The sequence below is a fragment of the Natrix helvetica genome, assembly GCF_964273705.1.
Source record: "Natrix helvetica genome assembly, chromosome: 4".
NCBI lineage: Eukaryota > Metazoa > Chordata > Lepidosauria > Squamata > Natricidae > Natrix > Natrix helvetica.
In genome coordinates this window covers 67,467,907-67,484,696 of record NC_138550.1, presented here as the reverse complement: position 1 = coordinate 67,484,696, position 16,790 = coordinate 67,467,907, and the positions used below count along the sequence as shown (strand labels likewise).

The following is a 16,790-nucleotide window of genomic DNA, read 5'->3' as shown; positions in this document are numbered from 1 at the left end:
CCACCACTAGAGGTTTGCCTGAACTGGGGCAAACTGGCAGAATACCATCTCTGGTTTCCATCCATTGCTTCTTGTCCTGCCCTCAGGTACTTTGGAGAATAGTTGAATCCCTATTCTTTGTGGCTACTCCTGAGATATCAGAACATTGCTATCATGTCACCCCTAGTCCTTCTTTTCATTAAACTAGACATACCCAATTCCAGCAATCATTCTTTATATGTTTTAATCTCCAGTTCCCTAGTCATCTTTGTTGCTCTTCTCTGCATTCTTTCTAGAGTTTCAACATCTTCTTTATATCATGGTAATCAAAACTGGATGCAGTATTCCGAATGTGGCCTTACCAAGACAGTAAAAAGTATATAAAAGCCACTGTGGTTCAGTGGTTAAAGTGCAGTACTGCTGGCTACTTTTGCTGATTACTGGCTGCCAGCAGTTTGGCAGATCGATTCTTACCAGGCTCAAGGTTGACTCAGCCTTCCATCCTTCCACGATGGGTAAAATGAGGACCCAGATTGTTGATGGCAATAGGTTAACTCTGTAAACCACTTAGAGAGGGCTGTAAAGCACTGTGAAGCAGTATATAAGTCTAAGTGCTATTGCTATTGCTATAAAGTGGTATTAATACTTTGTTGTGGCCTGTCGGCCATCGACTCATCCAGCAGTTGAATCAGAGGAGAAGGTGGTGTAGGAATCAGGGTCAACATCAAGGCAACTTGAGAGATCCGAGGGGAAAGAGGGAATGGAACTGGCAGAGAGAGAGAGAGAGACAGAGGCAGAGCCTGGGCTGCCTGTCAGCCCTCAGATGGAGAATCAACAGCCCCCAGGTCTGGAGATCACTTCCAGTTCCTGCAGGCGATGGACTCGCTGTCCGCCGCTCGTCTCCTCAGTGGGCTCCGTAAGGACCACAGGGGGCCTTTGAGGGGTCTCCGGACTTGGCGGCAGCCGGCGGGGGTGTTTTTCAGCCTCACCCCAGGAGCCAGGGAGTGGAGGGGGGGCAAGGTACAGCTTTGGGCTGTCTGCCCTTTCGCCGAATGGGCTCCGGGAGGAAGGAATTAATACAAGGAAGATCGGCTGAATGCTGGTGGTGGGGGAGCCTCCTGATCTCCTTAACTCTCGTTAAAGGATAAGCAGCAGACTATTGTAAGTTTGTGTTCAACTTATTTGAAACTGAAGATTAGAGGGGGTGTTTCTTCTCTCTACCCCCCCTCAGATTAAGCGGCATTTGAATTAGCTCTCTCTATATTGGAATGGAGAGAGAATAAAGGCTGACTCGTCACTTGAACTTACTATGTGAGAAAGATTGCTATCACAATTGCAAGAGATGATTGCTGAGCTGTTCTTTTTCAAAAAACTTTATGGAGATCTCCGTTTTTCTCCCTTAGCTGATAAAAGGAGGAGAACCGGTGGTGTAGTGGCTAGCAAGTCTGCCTAATATGTAACACATCCCAGGTTCAAATCCCAGTAAGGGTATGGCTAGCTGATGAGAGCTAAATAGCTTGAAATGGATCCATACTAGTCTCCCTTTATTTATTTATCAGCACAAATACAACACAAATATAATAAGGCAACATTAAAAATAAAAATATGGGTTTCTGCCTGCATGGTTTTCTGTGATGAGCCGAAGGACAGAAAGGGAGGAGTGAGCTCCCTCCCATATTTGGGCATACCAGGGGTTGTAACACAAAAACATTATCATTATCAAACATTTATTTGACTATGTCCATTATCATAGCATTTTTTGACCTAATATTCAAAGTTTAACTAGATTCAATTCAATTTTTTATTATTAGTTTTTGTGTCATAACAAAATTTCTAATCTTCCTTTCATAGTCACCATTTACCATTCATATCCAATTAATTCTTATCAAACCACTACATATGTATACATTATTTTCATTGTCAATTATTTATTTAACCATATCCATTATCACTTCCTTTTTTTACATAATGCTCTAAATTTAACTAAGTTTAACTAATTTTTTTATTATATGCTTTCATATATCAACCTGTATCTTTCCAGTAATAATGCAATCTTATGTCTTTTGCCATTTGTGGAATTAATGTTCTGATTATTCCCTTAATAATATTTGTGCGGACTTCTCTTCACAGCTCATTTCTTGTTGCATCTCTTATATAATCTTGATACCTCCATCTGTTTCTTTAATAAGCATATCTTTGGTCATCAATGGTGCTTCTGATAAGATTTATCTCCTTAAATCCATCAATTCTTCTCTTTTTTCTTCTTCTGTACCTTTCCATCTGGGGTAGAGTTCTTGGCCATCTAGCTCCCCTTTCCATATTCCACTCTCTGCATTTCCAACCACACTCCATTCACCGTAGATGCCAACAAATTCCTTGTCTTTATGCTCGTTTTTCTCTTCAATTTTTAGGATTCTAGCCTCCACTTTTTCCAATTGAGATTCTCCATCATATTTTGCTGTTATATGCTCTAGATTTTCCAGTTTCTCCTTAATTCTCTGATAGTTCTAACAATTTTTGAATTTCAAACATTATCTCCTGCAATGTTAAAGTTTCTTTTTGATGTTGATGTTGTGCCATTCTTCTGACTGGTAAACACTGCCACTCTGGCTTTCAAGGCTTTTTCTTAGATTAAGCACAAATTCATTTATAATCTCTCACAATAAGACCTTGTTTTACTTTTCTCCTGTTGGCAATAAGGTTCAAAAGAACACCAGCATAAACACCCCATACTCTTCTTATCACTCTCTGTAAACAAGCTGCAAGGTCATAAAGCACAAAGTCGGAATGATCAAAGAGAGAAGTGAAAGTACGATGTTTCCAAGGCTCAAACCTCCAGCCTCCAAGTGGCAATGTTGCTTCCTTTCCTTCTAATATTACAGCTCTCTTTGTACTGCTTTTGTATCTTTTTTGTATTCCAGGTTTTAAAAAAAGTGAAATTCTTAAATGAAACAAAATCAAAAAGGAAAAAACTCTCATAGAAAAGAAAAAAAGAATTTTAATCCATAGGTTACAAAAATAAAAAAGGAGTAGAAGAAAAACTAATCCGTTCACTTTAAAAAGCTTTGCGCAAATTCCATCCATAAAATAACATTTAAAAAGAAGGATAACACACTGTCCAATGCAATCCAGTGTAGCTAAATTTTGCCGCTTATTTCTTCTGTTCTTAAATTTAATTTAGCTTTAAGGTTTTTTTTCAAGCAGTGTCTTTTAAAACAGCAAAGCTTCCTCACCAGCTGTACACATTTTCTCTTTCTGTTTCCTTCCATTCCGGAGCTGTCCCAACTTCATCAGCTTGTGGCTGCACTTTTGCCTCTGACTAGAAGAACTTCTCTTGGATCAGTCAGGGACTTTGCGGGGTCCCTGAGATCAGCAAGACGTATTCTTCCCGATCACCATCTCGCGGGACAGTTTAGGTCCATACAGACCGTCTAGTGGCAAAAGTATCGACTGCGATCTCTGAACTTTGAGATCGCAGGTGCTGTCTTCTTGACATCAGCTCCTCCCTCCCTGAAATGTTGGCTATTCTTGACAGTCTGGTGTCATCTGCAAATTTAATGAGTTCCCCATCTATGCCGTCATCCAAATCATTGATGAAGATGTTGAAGAATACTGGGCCTAAAACAGAGCCTTGGGGTATCCCACTGCATACTTCTCTCCATATGTGGATGCAGTCCCATTGAGGCCTACTCATTAAGTGTGGTTGGTCAGCCAGTTACAAATTCATCTGGTGGTGATGTTGTATAACCCACATTTTTCTATCTTATCAAGTAGTAGATTATGGTCTACTTTGTCAAATGCCTTGCTGAAATCCAAGTAAATTATATCCACAGCATTCCTCTGGTCCATTAATTTTGTCACCTTGTCAAAGAGTGGAATAGAATTTGTCTAGTATGATCTGTTTTTGTCAAACCCATGTTGGCTTTTGGTTATGACTTTGTTTGCCTCTAGGTGTTTGCTGATTCTTTGCTTGATAATCATTTCCAGAATCTTCCCAGGTATTGAGGTCAGTCGTTGATTGGTCTGTAGTTTCCTAGATCTATTTTTCCCTTTTTTGAAGATGGGAACTACATCAGCTCTTTTCCAGTCCTCTGGTAGTTCCCTAGTGCTCCAAGATCTTTGGAAGATACACTATATTGCCAAAAGTATTCGTTCACAGCTGTATAATTCAGTGGTTCTGAGATCACATTCTGCCAGTTCTTTCAGAACCTTGGGATGTAATCCATCTGGTCCCAGTGATTTAAACTCATTGAGGGTGGACAGGTGCTCATTTACATTTTCTTATCTATTTTAACTTGTTTCTAATCTGTTTTTACAGTACTGTTTTGATAGGTTGGACTGTTTTTCCCATTGTGTAAAAATGGATGCAAAAAATGAGTGAAATAGTTTTGCTTTCTTCCTGTTGCTTGTCACCTTCTTGCCAATTTCTCCTACTACTGGACCAATCATGTCATTGATTTTTTTCTAGTTTTTTACATGTTGAAAGAAGCTTTTTGTTTTTTTTTTACTTTTGTTGCAATTCTTAGTTCATTTTCATTTCATCTTTGCAGGCTTGGGCTATTTGCTGATATTCTGCCTTAGTTATGTGTCCCTCTTTCCACTTTTTATACTTGTCCTTTTTGTCTTTCAATTTGTCAAAGAGTTCTTTATGCAGTAACTATGAAAGGATCTTGGAAACTTAGTGGACAAGCAGTTAAATTTGAGCCAGCAGGATGTGTTGGCAGCCAAAAAAGCCAATGTAATCCTAAATTGCATTAACAGAGAGATACAATCAAGATCAAGTGAGGTACTAATACCACTATATAAAGCCTTAGTAAGACCACACCTAGAATACTACATCCAGTTTTGGTCACTGCACTATAAAAAAGATGTGGAGACTCTAGAAAAATATGCAGAGAAGACCAGGATGATCAGGGAACTGGAGACTAAAACATATGGAGAACCTGGCATGGCTAGTCTAGTCTAGTGAAGGGAAGGACCAATGGAGACATGATAGCAGTGTTCCAATATTTGAGGGGTTGCCACAAAGAGGAAGGGGTCAAGCTATTTTCCAAGGCATCCAAAGGCTAGACCAGGAATAATGGATGAAAACTGATTAAGGAGAGAGTCAACCTAGAAATAAGGATAAACTTTCTGACAGTGAAAACAATGAACCAATTGTTTGGTTGCTTGCCATCGGAAGTTGTGCGAGCTTCATCACTGGAGGCTTTCAAGAAGAGATTGGACTGCCATTTGTCAAAATAGTGTAGGGTCTCCTGCTTGGGTGGGAGGTTGGACTAGTTGACCTACAAGGTGCCTTCCAACTCTATTAATTGTGGATAATAATTAAAAATATAAGAGTTTGAAATATAACAATAATAGCATAACCCTCTAAACCAGAGGTGTCAAACTCACGGCATCATGTGACATATCAGGACTTTTCCACCCTTCACTAAACCAGGTGTAGCCAGCATGTGATGAATCTGGCCTGCGGTCCAGGAGTTTGACAGCCCCACTCTAAACTAAATTATACTTAATGGCTCCATGTTCATAAAGCATCAAACATCTATTCAGCATTCAGTCATGAGAGTAGGAGACATCTTTGGTTTGGAGAGGGAGACGGCCCACTGTTCCAGATGAAGGGAAACCTCTTAACAGCATACCTTCTATTAAGAGTTGAAAGTGTGCAAAAGTTATCTAGTGATATTACATATTATATTTCAAAAACAGACAAAGTCCTAGATGACTGGGGGAGGAGTGTCAACATTTTGTCCATTTATATAATGTGGGGAAAGGAGGATCCAAAAATGCAGCAAGTAAATCACGCCTAACATGTCTGGTATGATGTATGAATGATCTTGTACAGAGATCATTGTTAAAAAGAACATAATAATTATGGTATCAGCTTGGTTTTCCTAAAATGAGAAATGAATTAATAATGAAATTACCCATTTAGAAACACGATACAAGATTCCTAAAACAAATCTGACAATCTTGTATAATGATTTTAACTAGTAGCTTCATCAGTATTTCTTATAAAGTCCTTCTATTAGACAAGAAAAGTGATATAATCCATATGCAGTGAATTTATGTAAAGGTGCTGTGAATGTGCACAAATAACTGACTGCTATATATGACTGGTATCCTATCTGTTATCTTGTGACTATCTAGGTAGTTCATTGGTTTGCCTTTTCTTTGCTGGCTCTTGCATTTAATTTATATATGATTTCTTTTGTTTGGTCACTGACCAAAATATCATCTATCTAACATTGGTGAATTATAAAGATACTATTGAATCTATCCATCCATTCACCCATCAATGCAAGAGAATTAATAAACTTTTGCTGGTTCCTCATAAAGGAAATTGATGGGAAGTTTTGAGCCACAAGACACTCTTCAACATTTTGAGTGCAAGGGTGAGGAAGAGGAAGGATTGTTTTCAGGTCTTCAAAGGACACACAATTGGGGAAGACAGCTAATATCCCCAACAATATTAAAACCATTAAAATGCATGATTATGTTTTTTTTTCTTTGTATCTGTAACTGGTCACTGACCAAAGCAACATTACACTGAGATTTATTTAAAAAGAGAATTTCTTTATTATCTATTCTGCTCTCCAGATATATTCTTCCATTATAAAGGTAAAGGTTTCCCCTGTCCAGTCATTTCTGAATCTAAGAGGCAGTGCTCATCTCTGTTTCTTAGCTGAGGGAAACATTGTCCAAATACATTTCCATGGTCATGTGGCCAGCATGACTATATGACCAAGGTGCACAGAATGCTACTACCTTCCCACCAAAATGGTACAAGTTTATTCATATTTGCATGCTTCCGAACTGCTAGATGAGCAGTAGTGGGGCAAGTAATGGGCATTCACCCCGTTGCATGGCACTCAAGTCTTGAATCCGGACTGTCAGCTTTCCAGATGACAAGCTCAGCATCTTTAACCACTGAACCACCAACCCCACTTTCTATTTTATTACCCAGCAGAGGGCTAAAATCAAAGTGCACAAGGAAAGGATGGATAAAAGAGATGAAGACTGCTGGTTACAACAATCAGATAAGTGGTAAATTGAAACAATGGCTATGTACTGTATATCATGATTTCATGGCCAGTACAAATAAACAAAGACATTCGATGCTTTCTTTATTTGAGAAGGGAACTGAATACATCCGCAAGAAGAAAAAGGCTAAATCAAGTGTGAGGACTAGTTTGTGAGAACCATGACTTATATAGAATAACAAAGGAGGACAAGGTGGAATCAGCTAGAAAGAACCATATAGGAATTATTTGGTGCCCTTTGTTCTACTTAGCAAATTGATAAGAAAATACATGTTTCCTTCACACAATTGAATTGACAAGTTTAAAGTCTACTCCCCTCCCCAAATTCCTGACAGGGCAACAAATTGCCCACAGAGGAGGTATCTGAATGAGTTCAGTGGCTGGAAAACTATCTGTCAAGTGTGAGAAATCATAGAATCATATAGCTGGCAGGGACCTTGGAGGTCTAGTCCAACCACCTGCTCAAGGCATGAGTCCTTAGAACACAGAGACATTGGGCTGAAAGGAACCTCAGAGGTTTTTTTTAGTCCAACCTCCTGGTCAAGGCAGGAGTTTTTATACCATCTCAATCAAATGGCTGTCCAGTCTATGCTTGAAAACCTCCACTAATAGAGCACCTACAAGTCTGGGAAGCAAGCTATTCCATTGGTTTATTGTTCTCACTGCCAAAACAATTATCTTTACTTTTAGATTGTATCTGTCTTTAACAAGCTTCCACCCATTGCTTCTTGTCCTGCCCTCAGGTGCTTGAGAGAATAAGTGAACCTGTAAGGTCTTGCCTCTCCAAATGTCCCAAGAAAGCAGGACTCTTGAAACTGAAGTTGTTCCAAAAGGAGCTTTTATTGAAAGGTTTGTGATAACAAGAGATCTAGGCAAGAACTGAAGCTTCTTACTTAAAACCAGCTATTTAAAGCAATGCTAATCAAACCCCTCCCACACTACATCATTGCAGGGAAACAGAAACAGATACTTCATATAGAGATTAACCCAGTAATGCAAGAAACAGAAACTTCATATACAGACCACTCCATTCCTCCCCCTTCCTCCCACCAAAATTTCAGCGTCCCTGTAGAAATATCTGGGACTTGACATGCTGCCCCCCCCTAGAAAAATGGGAAGTCCACCTGAAAGAAAACAAAAAAGGGAAGGGGAGACAAAATAACCATAAAATCAATGAGGTTTGTCAAGGTACAATTGATGGAATATACATACTAATTTAGCGGCATGCACGTGTTTTTTGTGAACCCATTCATTGTATAAGAAGGGGTAGTGTTTCCAAGCCACCAGGTACTGAGTAGTCCTGTGGAATTTCCTAGAGTCAAGAATTTCCAGAACCTCAAAATGTTGTTTACCCTCTATCATAATAGAGGGGGGGGGAGAGGTAGTAGAAAGACAAAGATCAGAGGTGATTTCAGGCTTCAGCAAGCTAATATGGAAAACAGGGTGGACTTGCCATAATGACTTAGAGCCGGGATAGCGAATCTATGGCACATGTGCCATAGGTGGCATACGGAGTCATTTGTCAGGGCATGCGAGGCGATTTCAGCCTTTTTAAAAGCCATTTTTCACCCTCCCCAGCTCCAGAGGCTTTATAGGAGCCTGGGGAGGGCGAAAAGAGCCTCTCCCACCCACCCCCAGAGGCCCTCCAGAGGCTTCAAGAGCTTCCGGAGCACAAAATCCGGCCCTATGGGCAAACCAGAAGTTCAGGAACGGACTTCCAGTTTGCTCATAGAGTTGGTTTAAGCCATCCGGAGGCTTCAGGGACCTTCAGGAGGTTTGTCTGAAGCCTCCGGAGGACTAAAAACAACCCTACGAGCAAACTGGAAGTCACTTCCGGTTTGCTCATAGGGTCGGTTTAAGCCCTCTGGAGGATGCCTCCAGAGTCCTCTGGAGGCTTCAGGAAAGCCTCCTGAAGGTGCCTGAAGCCTCCAGAGGGCCTCCGGGGGGCGGGGAGGCTGTTTTCACCCTCCCCAGGCTCCTATAAGCCTCTGGAGCCTAGGGAGGGTGAAAGAAGCATGCAAAAATGGGGGGAGCGCCTCTCATGTGCACATGCACACTGGGGGGGGTGTCGCACATTGCATTATGGGTGCGGCAGGCCTGTGCATGACCCCCCCTGCACTCTCCCCTTATGGCATGCAAGCCAAAAAAGGTTCACCATCACTGAGAGTTGCAATTCCACCATGACAGGGTTAATAATAATAATAATAATAATAATAATAATAATAATAATAATAATAATAATAATAATAATAATATTTATTTCTTAGCCGCACCCTCTCCCGAAGGACTCGGGGCGGCGTACAATAAAAACATAAAAATACAAGTATGGACAAACATACATATAATATAGACGTATACAAAGACGTATACAAAGACGTATACAAAGAGGAGGTGGACAAATGGATGGAAACAATTAAAATCAATATTAAAATCCCCTAAATAAATTAGATAAAAAATTACAAAAATAAAAAACCCGTCAGGAGCGATATGTTCAGACTATAGTTGAGCCAGGCCAGCTACTTGAAATAGGTGGGTCTTGAGCTTTACACGGAAGGAGCGGAGGTCAGAGGTAGTCCTAATATCTGGAGGGAGGTCATTCCACAGGGCTGGGCCCGCCACAGAGAAGGCTCTACTCCTAGGCACCGCCCCTCGGCACTGTCTGGTGGACGGCACCTGAAGGAGTCCCTCTCTGTGCGAGCGAATTGGTCGCAGGGATGTATGGGGCAGGATACGACCCCGTAAGTAACTAGATCCTGAGCCATGGAGCGCTTTAAAGATCGTTATCAAAACCTTGAAACACACCCGATAGACCACAGGAAGCCAGTGCAGCTCGCGCAGGAAAGGTGTCACACGAGAGTACCTGGAACTCCCCATAATTACCCGCGCGGCCGCATTCTGGACCAACTGTAGCCTCCGGGTGCATTTCAAGGGAAGCCCCATGTAGAGAGCGTTAGTTAATACCAACTAAAAGCCCAATATATTTAATATCCAACTTTTTAGACTGCTACAAAGATTTTAGAAACTTGGTGGAAAGGTAAACTTTTCTCCCCATTTTATAAGGTTCTGTTCGTTTCTTGTCTTCTTGTGCTTTGGCTTCATCCAGGGCTTTGCAGACCACTGACCAAATAGTTTGCAAACAGTGGTGGGTTTCAAAAAAATTTAGAACCTTTTCTGTAGGTGTGGCCTGCTTTGTGGGAGTGGCTTGCTGGGCCTGTGACCATGTGGAAGTGGCATGCCAGCCATGTGACCGAGTGGGAGTGGCTTGGCAGTCATGTGACTGGGTGGGTGTGGCCAACTTGTAAAATGTGGTGAAACTCACTTAGCAATACTCTTGCTTAGCAACCAAAATGTTGGCTCAGAAACTCTGGCATTTGAAGCATGCAAGTCTTAAAACTGTCCAGTTGTCCTGCTGTTAATTAATAAAACAGTGCAGGTACTGTTCCAGAACTGAGTTTGTTCATTCTACGGCCGTTTGTCTGAGGGTGATGATTAGAACCAAGTCCCTGCTCAGTCCCAAGTAGATTCAAAAAAGCTTTCCAGAACTTGGATGTGAATTGGAGCCCCCTGTCTGAAACAATATGTCGTGGGGCCCCATGCAAGTGGTATATGTGGACCAAAAACAGCTTAGCCAAGGCTTTGGGTGTAGGGGTCTTTTGGCATGGGATGAAATGAACCTGTTTTGAGAAAAGATCTGTGACAACCCAGATCACTGTGTTTCCAGAACTCTCAGGCAATTCAACAATGAAATCCATGGAGATATCTCTCCATGGTGCTGAAGGGTTGTCCACTGGTTGCAGTAGACTGAGGGTTTTCCCCTGCCTGAGTTTAGTGGCAGCGCAAATGGGACAGCTTGCTACATAACTTTCTATGTTCTTTTTTAATGAGGGCCACCAGAATTGTCATTTAAGTAAATGTAACATTTTTACAAAACCAAAAAGATCAGCTAATTTGCAGTCGTGACAAGCTTAGATAGTTTTCAGGCTTTCCCTAGCTGTGACATACAGTTTATTTCCCAATCAAGCTAACTCATCTTTTATTATGCAAGTATGTTTATTGGCACTAAACCACTCATCCATTTCTAAGGCTTTTTTGAAATCTGTGATAGTATTGTCTAAGGTGGAGGGGGTCGTTCTCTGCCGGAGAGCATGTAACAACTTTAGCTGCAAATTGAGAGGTTGGGGTCATGGGCTTAATTACTTCCACCATGACACTGTTATGTTGCAGTAGTCTGGACAAGGCATCTGCCAAAAGGTTTTTTCCTCCCAGTAAATACTTCAATGTGAAATTAAAATGTTGGAAGTACTGTGCCCACTGGACTTCTTTTGGAGTCATTTTCTGTGGGGTTTTCAGTGCTTCCAAGTTCTTGTGGTTGGTCCATACTTGGAAAGGTATTTTACTTCCTTCTAAGAAATGTCTCCACATTAGGAGTTCCCACTGACTGCAAAAGCTTCCTTTTCCCATATTGACCATCTCTATTCAGCTTCTGTTTTTCCTAGAGATATATGCACAGGTTGTAATTTGCCTTCTTCATTCTCTTGGAGTAAAACCGCACAGACTGCGAGGAGGAGCTACGTGTCGCAGCGTTACCGTGGCTTTTCTGGTTACTCCGGATTAGCGGCTGAATTCCGATTGTTTGGATGGTCCAATTGGACCCAAACCGTCCTGAAGAGACGGTGGGAGGTAAGGGGAAATTCCGGGGGATCCAGAGACACCCGCAAAGTCTCTGGAAACCCAGGGGAAACCCCTTTTTGCTGGCGATCAAGAGCCAGCCCCCAGGCTGCCGAAGCTGCTGACAGCTCCGGAAAGCAAGAGCCGGAGAGAAAGAAGCATGACGTTTTTTGGTGAGACTATTTGAAAAAGTTTTTTTTGTTTAAATTATACAGAGGACACCCTAAAATTGGAGACTTAAGGAAAACAGAATATAACTAGAGACTTGGCGGCGGGTTTGAATAGTGTTAATTGAAACCATTTGGGGTTTTTTTCCCTTTTATTTACCGGAAGCCAGACTGGACTCTTGTTACAGCTGTTGCAATTGTTGTTGAAGCCTTCTCTTTACTTTTAACTTTCTTTTTTTAGAAGTGACTTGATTAGAGCTATTTTTTTTCCTTATTATTTCACTTTATTCTTTTCAATGCCTTAAAGATTATTTTGCTTAGTTAACTCTCCCTTTTACTAAAGGCAGCGCTTTAAGGGGCTAGGGACTGGATACATTTTAACACTGCCATCTAGTGGACTTTGAAACATTGTCACCAATTCTTACTGCTGGAACTATTTTGAGAAAAAACCTCCTACTCAAGGTCAAGACCTGATAAGAGACAAGAAGTACAGCTGTTTACTGCAGGCTGTTTCTTGTGGAGCTTTAAGGTCTGGAAACCTATCTTGGAAGATGAATGAAAACTTATAAGAGAAAATTGGAGTGACTTTGGAAACTACATCAAGTGTTTATACTATTCTGCCGGGGATGTGATGGTTTTTCTTTTTCCTTGTTGGTGCGTGTGCTGTTTGTTATACTCTAAACTTCCTTTTTTTTTTTTAAGTCCTGAAGCCTGGAAGCGCTGAATAATTTTTTCTTTTTTTTTTCTTTTTGGTCTTCATTTTTTTCCTTTTTTTCTCTCCTTTTTGAAATATTAGAGATACAATTTTTTTCTTCCTCTCCTCCCTTTCCCTTCACCCACCCTATTCTTTTTTTATATAGATTGCTTTTTTTTGATGCCCTTTTCTTTCTTTTACCTCTTTTCCGTATTCTTCATCATACTATCTATATTCTTTCTATTTTAATCTTGACCTCTCTGCTTACTATTTTTATCTAATTACTACATACTTTTTCTTCTCCTTTCACCCTCTTTTTCTTTTCCCTTTTCTATCTTTTTTTCCCTAGAGTTTATTGCAATTGGATTGAGCTACAAAACGAAGAAGAAGAAGAAGAAGAAGAAGAAGAAGAAGAAGAAGAAGAAGAAGAAGAAGAAGAAGAAGAAGAAGAAGAAGAAGAGAGAATAAATTAGCAAGATGAGTAGAAAGCCAACACCAGTGGGCTCCACAACAACAACCCCTACCTTTTCACCAGCAGGAGGACAAAGATCAATACAATATATGATTCAGCAGGAAAAAGAGAAGACTATATCATTAGATTCAATTATGCAATCGATACAGAAACTTCAAACAAGCTCCGATGAAAAATTTGATACACTTTTAAAGAAATTGGACAATTTGGAAATGAAGATGGAGACAATGGACCAGTGAATTGGCAATATAGAAAAAACAACAGATAAAGCAGAGGGAAAAATAGAAGATATACAACAGTGGGTCAAAAAACAAGAAGATAATATGCAAAAAATTGCTGAAAGAGAGGAGCAAAGAGAAAAGAGGGATGAAGAATTTGACGCTAGACTGAGTGAAGTGGAAATAGAAAGCAGTGCAATAATCGGATGGGAGATGGAGCGTTCTGAATACTTTCTAAGATTTCAAAATATAGTAGAAGAAAAGGGAGAAAATTTGCCACAAATAATATCTGAAATCCTCATAGAAATATTAGAGATACCTGAAGAGAAGATGCTGGACGGCATAGATGAGACATTTCCAGTAAATACAAGATATGCAATGAGAAACTCCCTCCCAAGGGAAGTCCATGTAAGATTTACAAAAAAAAGCACTAAAACTACAAATCTTGCAAAAAACAAGAGATAGAAAACTGGAATATAAAGGCAAGGAGATTGTAATTCTAAAGCAAATACCAAGAAGGGTGAGAGAGAAGAGAAGAAAATACCAATTCTTGACTACAGTTTTACTTAAAATAGGAGTTAACTATAGATGGCTGATTCCGGAAGGTCTAATATTGTTATGGAAAGGACAGAGATACAGAATTGATACAATTGAGAAAGCAGAAGCTTTCTATGCAGAACATTTGAGAGGAAAGGCAGCGAAGCCTGGAAATGAAGAACCACCGGTGCAATTGTTAGATACACCTATAATTGAAACTGAGAAGATAGAGGGTGCTGTAGGTGGAATTGATATTGAAGAAGGTGCTGTTGGGGGTGTAGGGATTAGAGCACAATGGGAACCAAGATCAACTAGAGCTATAAATCCGTATGTATAAAACATACGGATAGAAGGAATAAAATTACTTTCAATTAATATAAATGGACTTAATTTTTCCAAATAAAAGAAAGAAAATATTTCATAAATTAGAAAAGTTAAAATTAGACATAATTTGCTTACAAGAAGTAGATATCCAGCAAAGAAATGGCCACTTATTAGTACAACCAAAACTGGGGAAAATTTTTTACTTCGTTAGCGGACTGTAAGAAAAGAGGAGTGACCTTTTATATTAAAGATAAAATTCCTGTGAAAGAAATTTATACAGATGAAGATGGAAGAATTTTAATGGTGGAAATAATGGACAATGTTAGGAAAATACTTTTAATTGCAATCTACGCACCTAATGAAAAACAAGATGAATTTTATTTAAAAATCCATAAGAAAATTTCTGACTTAGACTATGCTGATATTTGTATGATGGGAGACTTTAATGGCATTATAAACCAGAACATGGACTATAAAACCCATAAAACAACAAAATCAAATAGAAAAACACTCCCAAAGTCCTTCTTCAGGATGATGGATGAAATAAACCTAAAAGATGTTTGGAGAGAAAGAAATCCCACTAAAAAACAATACACCTTCCACTCAAATAGACATTTATCATTCTCTAGAATTGATATGATTTGGGCTTCAACGGACCTATCTAGCAGTGCACAAGAAGTGGAAATTGAGTCCAATACTTTGGAGGACCACAACCCAATGACAATAGGATGGAGACAACAAAGAACAAGATCTAGATGGACACTAAATAATATGATATTGAAAGAGAAAGAATTTGTAAAGAAAATGGAAAAAGAATTGACTTTCTTTTTTAAAGAAAATAAAAAAGAAGATACGTCCTTGCAGAATCTCTGGAATACAATGAAGGCCTTTTCTAGAGGTTTGATAATAGACTATGCAAGAAAGAGAAATTTAAAGAAAAGACAAGTGTCTAAGGACCTAGAAAAAGACTATAAAGAGTCTATAAAAGACTGGAAAAAGAATTACAGAACTCTCTACAAAAGAAAGAGATTAAAATAAAAATGGATACAATAAAACACAAAATGGACCTACTGGAAAAGGAGGATTTGGCTCGAAAAATCAGAGGCGCTAAACAGAACTACTTTGAAAATGCAAATAAACCAGGCAGATGGTTGGCATATAAACTGAGAAAAGAAAGAGAGACCAAGAAAATACAACAATTAAGAGATGAACAAGGACAATTGCACTATGGAAATATGGAAAAGAAGAAAATTATACAAGACTACTACGCTAAGTTGTATGAACAAGAGAATATAAAAGAGGAAGAAGTGAAACAATATTTACAAAATGCCAAACTCCCCCAAATACCAAGTGATACTAGAACTATATTAGAAGATAAAATAACAATGATGGAGTTAACTGAAGCCCTTAAAAGACAAAATGATGGGAAGGTCCCAGGACCGGATGGCGTTCCTGTGGAATTCTATAGAACACTAGAGAAATCCTTGGCCATTCCCCTGCTAGAAGTTATGAATGAAGTAATGACTGAAAGCAAAATACCTAACTCCTGGCTGGAGGCATATATTACATTGTTACCCAAAGAGGAGGCAGACCATACGCAAATTAAGAATTATAGACCTATCTCCTTGTTGAATTCAGATTACAAGTTATTTTCTTCCATATTGGCGGAGAGACTGAAAAAATATTTAAATGGGTTTATTCATCCAGACCAAAATGGCTTTCTACCAAAGAGGCAAACTAGAGATAATATAAGAACAATTTTGGATACCTTGGAATATTATGAGGCCCACTCTGAGAAGCAAATGGCTTTGATGTTCATGGATGCGCAGAAAGCCTTTGATAATGTGAATTGGATATTTATGATACAACAAATGGAACAAATTAACTTTGGTAAGAACTTTATTCAAGCCATACAAACGATATACCACAAGCAAACAGCTAAGATAATGATAAATGGAGAACTGACAGATCCCATCGAAATAAAAAGAGGCACGAGACAAGGCTGTCCACTATCACCACCACTTTTTGTTTTAACATTAGAAGTACTAAACAGAAAGATTAGAGAAGAGGAAGAAATAAAGGGAATGACTATTAAAAAGGAAGAATATAAGCTGCAAGCATTTGCAGATGATTTAGTTTTTATTCTTGAGGAACCACTTCAATATGCACCTAAATTGATAGAAAAAATTGAGGCATATGGAGAAGTTGCAGGCTTGAAAATAAATAAAGACAAAACAAAGATCTTGACAAAAAATATACCCTCAAAACAAAAAGAAGAATTGGCGGAAATTTTGGAAATGCAAATTACAAATAAAGTTAAATATTTGGGGATTTACCTAACAGCCAGATGCAGCACCCTTAAAGAAGATAATTATCTTAGATTGAAGCAACAAATTGCAATAGATCTGGCGAAATGGGAGCATCTTCAAAGAATCTCAACAATCAAAATGAATATCCTACCTAGAATTCTATATTTGTTCCAGACTATTCCAATTAACTTGGGGAAAGACTACTTTGAAGATTTAAATAAAATGGTGTTGAAATTCATATGGCAGGGGGGAAAAGCAAGAATAAAACGTAAATTGTTACAAGATGCTAAATCAAGAGGAGGGTGGGGCCTACCCGACTGGGAGTTATATTATCAGGCAGCTAGCCTGATGTGGATCAAGGAATGGATAATGCTAAGAA

At 39.3% G+C, this 16,790-nt stretch overlaps 1 pseudogene across 1 annotated transcript in view; it reads right to left on the bottom strand.

Annotated features, from left to right (window-relative positions):
- Positions 1 to 7,856: 7,856 nt before the first annotated feature.
- The window catches only part of LOC309390759 (protocadherin beta-16-like), a 65,129-nt pseudogene continuing 56,195 nt past the window's right edge, over positions 7,857 to 16,790 (bottom strand). Inside the window, exon 2 of the transcript in view lies at positions 7,857 to 8,146. The product of the transcript in view is annotated as a protocadherin beta-16-like (transcript). The remainder of the gene's footprint in view (positions 8,147 to 16,790) is intronic.